Raw genomic sequence first — 9,551 nt, forward strand, 5'->3', positions numbered from 1 at the left:
AACAGAAAACAAACTCGGAGAAGTAGAAAAGAGCACTGACTTTGGAACTATAAACATGGGTCCAAATCCTCCTTCTCTCTTTTTTCCCCTCCTCCCCCGTCTGACAGCCCCCTTGCAAAAACAAAACAAAATAAAATGCAAAGAAAAGACTTTAGTGAAAACATACTCCCAAGATTTTTCTTTTTTTTTTCCAAGATTTTTCTTAAGTGAATTTATACTGATATAAATTTTTTCCCATTCAGGAACTAAAGTTACTAAATTAAGTTGCTTCCTTGTCAGCTTAATGTCCTTGTTGGCCATCTGTTACTTTTTTTCTATCATCTTCTCAAAGACATAAAATGAGCCTCAAAAACATCTAAGAGCATATTACAAGATTGTTCTGCATTTTAAACAGATGCATAGTTACATGAAAGCCTGACTATAAAGCACTCAAGGGTATGTAAGTCTTGTGCTGACAAGTATGGATTCGCAGTAAAGGAATCCAAAACATATATATACTCACACATATATTCAGAATCTGTACATATCCTTTGTCCTAGGCATATACTCAGTATATCCATAAAATGTAAAACTATTTTCTTAATTAAATAAAAGGAATTCCATACTCAAGACCTGTTTTCAAATATTTCTCTAAAAACACTATTAGAAAGTTATCAAGTCATTCATAATATGACTTTTAACTGGAAGGAAATCATTAATATAAGTTCTATATACTCACAGAATAAACATGAGAAAATTAAAAAGTAGTACTAAATCTGTACTACTACATTTTAAATATGTACTATTATGGGTCTCTCCTTCCAAAACATACTGATATAAAATTTCTTTCCAATTTAGTCACCATAAACTCAAAATTAAACTCAGATAAAATCTGAAATCAATACCATATGCAGGTTTATCAGAGAACTTGAAATCTTTGCAAACTTGCTGTAAAAAATGGATGCGGAAACATTTTCGGCAGCAAAAAAACAGAACTCAGGTCTGTCCTTTTATTTTGATGACTTTCATCACTCTCCAGTCCTGCCTCTGATCACTTTTCTCTTTAAGGAATTAATTGAGGCTCTTTCTGTTGAAGCTAAGTCTTAGAAGTTGGAGAAGCATTAATGTTCCATCCTTTGCAGAAGGAATAAGAAGAAAATATCTTCCTATTTTTCTTATTCCGTCCCAAAATTAGTGCAGTAATGTTTGTTTAACATATTTTCTCCTAATAGTCCTATCCAAATAACTAAAATGGAAAGGCTGGAAAGATAAATAACAAGTATGATCGAGGAGGTGGGAAAAGAGATGTTCCCAATCTCTGTAAATTGGTACCATCTTTGTGAAGGTGATTTGGCAATAGAGATTAAAGTTTAAAACACAGATCTTTTCTTTAGTACTTCTATGTCAGAGCAATTCACAGCAAAGCAATTGCACAAATACACTAGAAGAATGGTAAAGAATACCTATATTCTTTAGCATAATTGATAATAGCAAAAATAAAACCTAAGCATCCATCAACATGGACCTGATTTTAAAGTTACGGTATGCTACTGTCTTGTGTACTATAATGCAACTGTTCCAAAGAAAAGTCATCAGGTTAGTATATACTGTCATGAAAAGACTCTGAGTGGAAAAAGTTAAGTTGCACCTAGAATAGTTCCACTTTTTTTCTGTGATACACAGACACAAATATGTGTACACACAAATATATATGCATAGGCAGAAAGAGAGGGAAGGACAGAGAGAGAGGTCTGGAGTGATGCCCCCAAAACAACCCATAAGGAGCTAGAAATACAGAGGGTGAGGAAGGAAACTTTCTATTTTACTTCACTCATTTCTCTACAGTGTAAATTTTTTCATTAATTGCAGGGGGAAAAAACAACCATATCCCATACCCAGCAAGCAAGCAGCACCCTCTCCCTGATCTCAGTTTTAAGCAATCTCACCTTCCCAGCATATTTATCATCTGTCTTGGTCTCCACCATTTTCAGCCCCGTTAGGATTTATAATCCACTGACTTTTGCCTTGCTTTACTAACTACAGGCCCCTCATTCCTTACTTCCCTCCTTCCCACTTAAATTCATGATTTATTATTATGATCATTCCCTTGCCCCCTCCCACTTCATCATACCCACTTCAGAAAACCTCAACCTCGTTATAGCGAACCCTCTGCCCTCTCTGTGCCTCTAAACATGTTGCTTGTGAACACTGCTGTGAACACACAACAATGCCAACTTCACTTTAAATTCAAGTGGATACTTTCTGCTGCCCAGTAATCACACTTATTTCTCTGGTCCATTCATCTCCCACACTTATACAGGACTAAAAGAGTTCACGCCTTCTTCTTTAGTCCTCAATACCTCCCTTTCCATCCCCACCCTTGGGAGATGATTTCTATTCCTCTGAGGAAATGGAAACAACCAGCAGAGAACTTCTACCACCACATCTACCAAATGGCATCTGTGTCCACATACTTGCTTTTGCTCCCGTTGTATGAAAGACCTGTCTGTGCTCCAATATAAGCATCCTCGCCTCCCAAATGATGAGTTAGGTTCAGTCCCCTCCTGTCTGCCCAAGGACACCACAGCAGCAAGTCTCAGGCTTTCTCTTCTGCATCATCAATTTATCCCTCTTTGCTGGATAATTCCATTAGCACATAAACCTGATGTAATTTCTCCCATCTTAAACAAAACTAGAACAAAACTCTCCCTGCACCACCCAGGCTCTTCTGCCAGCTATTTCTCAACTTCCCATAATAGTAAAACTACTTTTAAAAACTGCCTATATTTGCCATCTCCAGTTACTCCCTTCTTTTTCTTGAGTCCATTCCATGAAGCTAAATCCAATGGTCAGTTGGTCTTCTGCAGCAGTTGGTGGCTGATCACTTCTTCCTACTTGAAACACTCTCTACTTGGCTTCCAGAATACTCCTCCCATCAGTTCTCTGCCTACCTCACTACTATGCTCTCAGTCTCTTATTGTTTCCTGTGTATCGCATTTCAGCTTCGGTGTAGTCAATCCTTAAAACTCACAGTGTGCTTTGTTTATATTCTCACCCTATGAGGCCTTATCTCATCTCATTGTTTTAAACAGTGTGACATGCTGGTGACACCTTAATCTGCTCCTTCACTTGCTGGTAATCTCCTTGATTCCAGATTCATACATTCAGCTGCATACCGGACATCTCCAGTTGGACGTCTATCAAGCATCTTGAGCTTAACATGACTATAAATAAATTTCTCATCCCCCCCCCCCAAACCTCTCCTCCCACAGTGTGCCGCATCAACAAATGGTGTCCACACTTCCGGTGGCTCAGGCCAACAACCTTGAAGTCAGTATCGACTCCTCTCACTCTCTCATCCCCTCAGGCAACCCATCAGCAAGTCCCACTGACTCAACCTTCAAATTGCCTCCAGAACCTGGCTCTTCTCACCACTTCTGCCTGTACAGCGCTGGTCCAAAGCCACATCAGCTCCTGCCCAAATCACTGCAGCCATTTTCTGATTGGTCTCCCTGCTTTTACCCCCACCATTCTCAACCCAGTAGCCAATGTGATCCATTTAAAACTTTGTGTCAGATAAAAATCTTCCCATTCTACTAAAAATGAAAATCAAAGTCTTCACAATAGCCAAAGAAGGGCTCCATGGTCTGGCCCCTGTCCCCTCTGACCTGATTTCCTGTCACTGGAGCCCGTCACATAGTCTGCCTGCTCCAACTTCAAAGTTCCTCACAGGGCCCAGACACACCCTTGCCTCGCGGGCTTCCCACTGCCTCCCTCGGTGCTTTAACCCCTCTTCCTCCAGCTCACTGCCTGGCGCATTGCCTCTTTCCTCAGAAGCCCGCTCAGAAACTCCTCAGTGATGCCTTCCCTGAACACCCTATTTAAAAGTTATGTCTCCAGGATGGCAGCAGAGTAGGTGGAAAATACACTAACCTCCTCCCAGGACTAAACTGGAATTACAACTAAATTTTAGAAAAATTGTCCTGAATAACCAACTGAACACTAGCTGGAGAGAAGCCTTATAACCAAGGACTTAGATAAGAAAACACATCACCACGAGGAAACAGGCAGAAAACGTGGAGTCACGAGAGGGCTGTCTAGGCTCCCACGGGTGGCAGCTGAAGTTCTGGAGGAATATCTCAGCAACTAAGGAGGTTCCCCATGAGAAGTGTGGGATCTAGACCCCAAGCTGGGCTCCCAGTCTAGAGCACCAGAACTGGAAAAGAAACTCAAATAACAAACAGCTGTGAAAAACAGGGGTTTCTGTCTGCCAAGGAGAGATGGCTAGAGACACAGAGAGCATCTAAGAGGGCCAAGAACAAAATCTTATTTGCAGCCACTTACCCTGGGCTCCAGCAGAGGGTGGGCAGAGCTGCCTAGAAACACAGGAGGAGAGGGTGAAGTTGATGGCTCTGGGGAGAGAGCTGAATGAAGGGTCAGCTGCTAGGATCCCTGTGCTGAGTCATTCCCCATAGGCACAGGCTGTCTTTCAGAGCGCTCCCCTCCAAGCCACTTGGTGTGGGGGAGCAACAGCCCCACCCTATGGAGCTTAGGTCAGGCTGCGGAGGAATACAGCTGGAGGCAATTTCATTGTTTAAGCTTATCAGAAAGCCTGCAGGCAAAGGCGGGTATCTAAGAGTTCCAATACTTTAGCTGACCCTCTCCCAGGACTAGTGCTGGTAAAACCCAGCCTTGGTGAGCAGCCTGATTCTATCTGCACAAACCCAGGCCCAGCAGAGGAAGCCGCAAGCAGTGGATGGCTGATAAGCTCCAAACAGGTTGCCCAGGCACCAGTCACAGGCAGCCTCTGACATAGCTTGGCACTATAGTCTTTCCAGATCTGGAGGAGGAGGAGGAGAAACAACAAATGGTACAACATTTGCAAATCAATAAACGTGATACACCGCATTAACAAAATGAAGGATAAAAACCTTATGATCAAATCAATAGATGCAGAAAAAGCATTTGATAAAATCCAGTACCCCTTAATGATAAAAAAAAAACCCTTAGTAAAGTGGGAATAAAGGGAACATACCTCAGCATAATAAAGACCTTATATGACAAACCCACAGCCAACATCATACTTAATGGGCAAAAACTGTAAGTGTTCCCCTTAAGATCAAGAACAAGACAAGAATGTCCACTTTCACCTCTCTTATTCAACATATTACTGAAATTCTTAGCCACAACAATCAGAGAAGAAGAAGAAATAAAAAGCATCCACACTGGAAAGAAAGAAGTACAATTGTCATAATTTGCAGATGACATGATACTGTACATAGAGAACCCTAAAGATCTCACCAAGAAACTACCAGAACTGATGAATGAATTCAGCGAAGTAGCAGAATAACAAAATTAATATCCAGAAATAAGTTGCACTTTTATATGCCAATAATTAACTATCAGAAAGAAAAATTAAAAAACAATCCTATTCACAATTGCTTCAAAGAGAATAAAATACCTAGCAATAAATTTAACCAAGGATGTAAAAGACCTGTACTCAGAAAAATTGTAAGACACTGAAGAAAGAAACTGAAGAAGATACAAACAAGTGGAAGCACATACTGTGTTCATGGATAGGAAGAATAACATCATTAAAATGTCCATATTACCCAAAGCATCTATAGAGTCAACACAATTCATATCAAGATATCAATGATGTACTTCACTGAACTAGAACAAATACATCAAAAATATATTTGGAACCACAAAAAATCCCAAATAACTACATAGATCTTGAGAAAGAAGAACAAAGTTGAAGGAATCACATTACCTAATATCAAACTATACTATAAGGCCATAGTAATCAAAACGGCATGGTACTGGCATAACGGAATAGAGATCAATGGAACAGAATAGAGAACCCAGAAATAAACCCATGCCTTTACAGTAAATTAATATTTGACAGAGAAAGCAAATACATACAATGGGCCAAAGGTAGTTTGTTTATTCAATAAATGGTGTTGGGAAAACTGGACAGATATGTACAGAAAAATGAAACTAGACCATCTTCTTATACCACAAACAACAATAAATTCGAAATGGATTAAAGACTTAAATTAGACTCAAAACCACAAAAATTCTAGAAGAAAACATAGGCAGTAAAATCTTGGGACACTGTTCGTAGCAGTATTTTTTCTGATATATATCCCCAGGTAAGGGACACAAAAACAAATGGGACTACATCAAACTAAAACGTTTTGGCACAGCAAAGGAAAATAAAAGACAACCCACTGAATGGGAGAATATATTCACTGATACATCAGATAAGGATGAATAGCCAAAATTTATAAAGAATTTATATCAACACCAAAAAACCCCACAAACAATCCAACTAAAAAATGGGCAAAGGACCTGAATAGACACCTCTACAAAGAGGATGTACAGACTGCCAATAGACATATGAAAAGATTCTCAAATGTCACTAATCATCAGAGAAATGCAAATTAAAACCACAATGTGATATTACCTCACACCTGTTAGAATGGCTATTAGCAATAAATCAACAAACAGCAAGTGCTGGCAAGGATGTGAAGAAAGGGGAACCCTTTTGCACTGTTGGTGGAAATGCAGACTCATGCAGCCACTGTGGAAAGCAGTATGGAGATACCTGAAAAAATTAAAAATGAAACTACCTTTTGACCCAGGAATCCCACTTCTGGAAATATATCTGAAGCAACCCAAAACACTAGCCCAAAATAACATACACACCCCTGTGTTCACTGCAGCATTATTTACAGTGGTGAAAATTTGGAAGCAGCCTGAGTGTCCATCAGAAGATGAGTGTATGAAACAACTATGGGACCTTTACATAATGGAATACCACTTGGCTGTGAAAAAGAACAAAATTTTACCATTTGTGACAGCATGGATGCACCTGGAGAACATTATGCTAAGTGAAATAAGCCAGTCATAGAAAGACAAATACCACGTGATTTCACTCGTATGCAGAATCTAATGAACAAACTGAACTAACAAGCAAAACAGAGAGAGACTCACGGATAGAGAGCGGGCTGACAGCTGTGGCAGAGTGCAGGGGCAGGGTTTCAGGGTGGAGAGAGAGAAAAAAAGGACTCATGGACAGGGACAACAGTGTGGTGATTGCTGGGAGAGAGGGTTGGGTAGAGGTGGAAGAGGGTATAAGAGGAATGAATGATAATCAGAAAAAAAATACAGTAATGAGAAAAAAAATTACGCCTCACCCCACTATCCCTAGGCTGTTTCATTTTGCTCCCAAACACCGGTCATGATCTAATCTAAAACTCGAATATAAGCTCCATGAGAACGGGGGGTGGGGGGGGTGGGTTTCTGTGTTGTCACTCCTCTACTCTAGAACAATGGCTGGCATGGGCACTGAAAAAATTATTACTGAATAAATAAATGATGTCTCTTGAACTTGGGAGGTTGCATGGAGGGAAAGATTACTAGGCAATAAGTCAGGAGATCTGGAATTGAATCTGATTACTAGACTAGGAAATAGAAGCACCTCCCATCTTTGCTAGTGCATAGTATTAAAACCAGTTAAGACATTTAACCTCCAAGATCCTCGGTTTCCTCACCTATAAAATAGGAATGAAAACTTCCTTCCCTCACAGAGCTGTGTGGATGAAAAGGTTATGCAAATATAAATACCATCAAGCTTCCATAACTGATTACATGTAAATTAGTAAGAATCAATTTATCATTTTTTAGACAAAAGTTTATTCTCTTGTAAATCACAGGACAACCTGAATTATAATAAAGATTTTAAACTGACCTCTCTCTAGAGTTTGTAATTATCTGTATTATTAATTATACATATTAGTATCTTATAAGCTCTAACTTCTGGGCATTATAGTTAAAATTATTTTTGCTTTCTATTCTGAGACAGTATCCTTTCTTAATGGGGGAGGCAAACTTCATATACTGCAATTTTTGGTACTTATTTGACTCTGGAATTGCCCTCCCTAAGGTCCTTTCTGCAGCTCAAATCAAGCAAAACTGAGATGATCTCATAGGAGCAGAAATACAAGCCAAGTTCTTCAGTCAAGGAAATAAAATGTCAAGACACTCACTCCAAAGACTGCCTGGAAAACATGGACCTCACCAAAGCACCACTGTAAAGAGTGGCGTTTGAAAGAGAAAGGAGGCATCTTCTCTAAATTCTACTCTTGTTTCAAGTTACATAACAAATATAAATACTTCATTTAAGTTAGTTTAATTCTTCAAAGAAATGCCTTAATTGGGCTCTGGCTGGTGTGGCTCAGTGGACCAGTAGACTGTGTGCCAGCCAGCGAACCAAAGGGTCGCTGGTTTGATCCCCAGTCAGGGCACATGCCTGAGTTGCAAGCCATGTCCCCAGTAGGGGGCGTGTGAGAGGCAACCACACTTTGATGTTTCTCTCCTCTTTCTCCCTCCCTTCCCCTCTCTCTAAAAATAAATACATAAAATTTAAAAAGAGAAGTGCCTTAATCAGGATTCAAAAGGACAGCATCAGTTTTTACGGAGAGATAATATTAAAAAAAAAGTATTTTTTCAGTCCCCTACAAAACTGCTTATTATGTTAACCAATGTGCTTTTTACAATATTGTAACAAACTTGTTGAATTTATTGCCAAGTGTTAAAAAGTTATCTCCTGACTTAAGAGTAATATAATATCATCATATTATCAGATGCTATGAGCTATGTATTGTTGTTTGTTTTTCTTTCTTTGCCTTGGTCTCCAGAAAGCTTCAAGTTAAACGAATTCTCAATTTCAATAATTATTATACATAATCCCATTCTTGCCTTTTGCAAAGTATAATCTCCCCTTCATTTCTACAGGCCTTCTAATCCTATTCATTTTTATTATACCCATCAGTCCTCCTAGGCCAAGCACTGGGCCTGGAGTATTAAAGAATCTCTAACTACCTGATCATAATCATCATCATCAGGTCTTTAGAAATAGCAACCAACATTTGCTCAGCCTTGTCTAAGCTCAAAAGTTCTCCAAACCAATCTGTGGGGAAGGCAGGAGTGAGGTTGAACAGCCTGTGCTCCCCACACAATGTTCTGTTATTCAGCTATCAGAGCTTCCTGCCCTCTCCCTTTATGAATAGAGTATCAACTAAAACTCAAATCTCCTAAGTTATTTCCTTCTTCTACCTCTCTCCAACTAAACTGTCAGCCCCTTGAAGGCAGGTGGCCCCATGATTCATGCTTCTCTTTAGATCCTGCTCTGCATTTAGCACCATACCTTCTACACGATAAAGACCGAGTAAATACTTGCTTACTTAGAAAGGCAAAGAACAAATTACATCAGGCAGAGATTGAAGCAAAAAAGAGAGAAAGAGAGCAAAAAATATTGGTCAGCTACCTGAGTGGCTTATTTCCTCTTTTTTTCTTTTCTCTTGTTAGTCCTGTAACAAACCGTTCTAAAGGCCAAGGGCTGAGGCAGCCACTTTGCACAGTCCCTTTGCAATCCAAACTCAGGGATCTGCCCTAGGTTGGTTCACCACTGGTCAAGGAGGATATTACATGGGAGCAACGACAGCAGATTCCTGATTGGGCAGAGGGAGGTCTGTAAGCCTGGCCTCACCCCATACCAGGGTCCC

General features: G+C 39.9%; 1 protein-coding gene across 9 annotated transcripts in view; it reads right to left on the reverse strand.

The window, feature by feature from the left end:
* Positions 1-9,551, reverse strand: part of SH3D19 (SH3 domain containing 19) — a 140,795-nt gene that overhangs the window by 95,228 nt on the left and 36,016 nt on the right. The gene's annotated exons all lie outside the window — the stretch shown is intronic.

The sequence above is a fragment of the Desmodus rotundus genome, chromosome 9, assembly GCF_022682495.2.
Source record: "Desmodus rotundus isolate HL8 chromosome 9, HLdesRot8A.1, whole genome shotgun sequence".
In the NCBI taxonomy this organism is placed as follows: domain Eukaryota; kingdom Metazoa; phylum Chordata; class Mammalia; order Chiroptera; family Phyllostomidae; genus Desmodus; species Desmodus rotundus.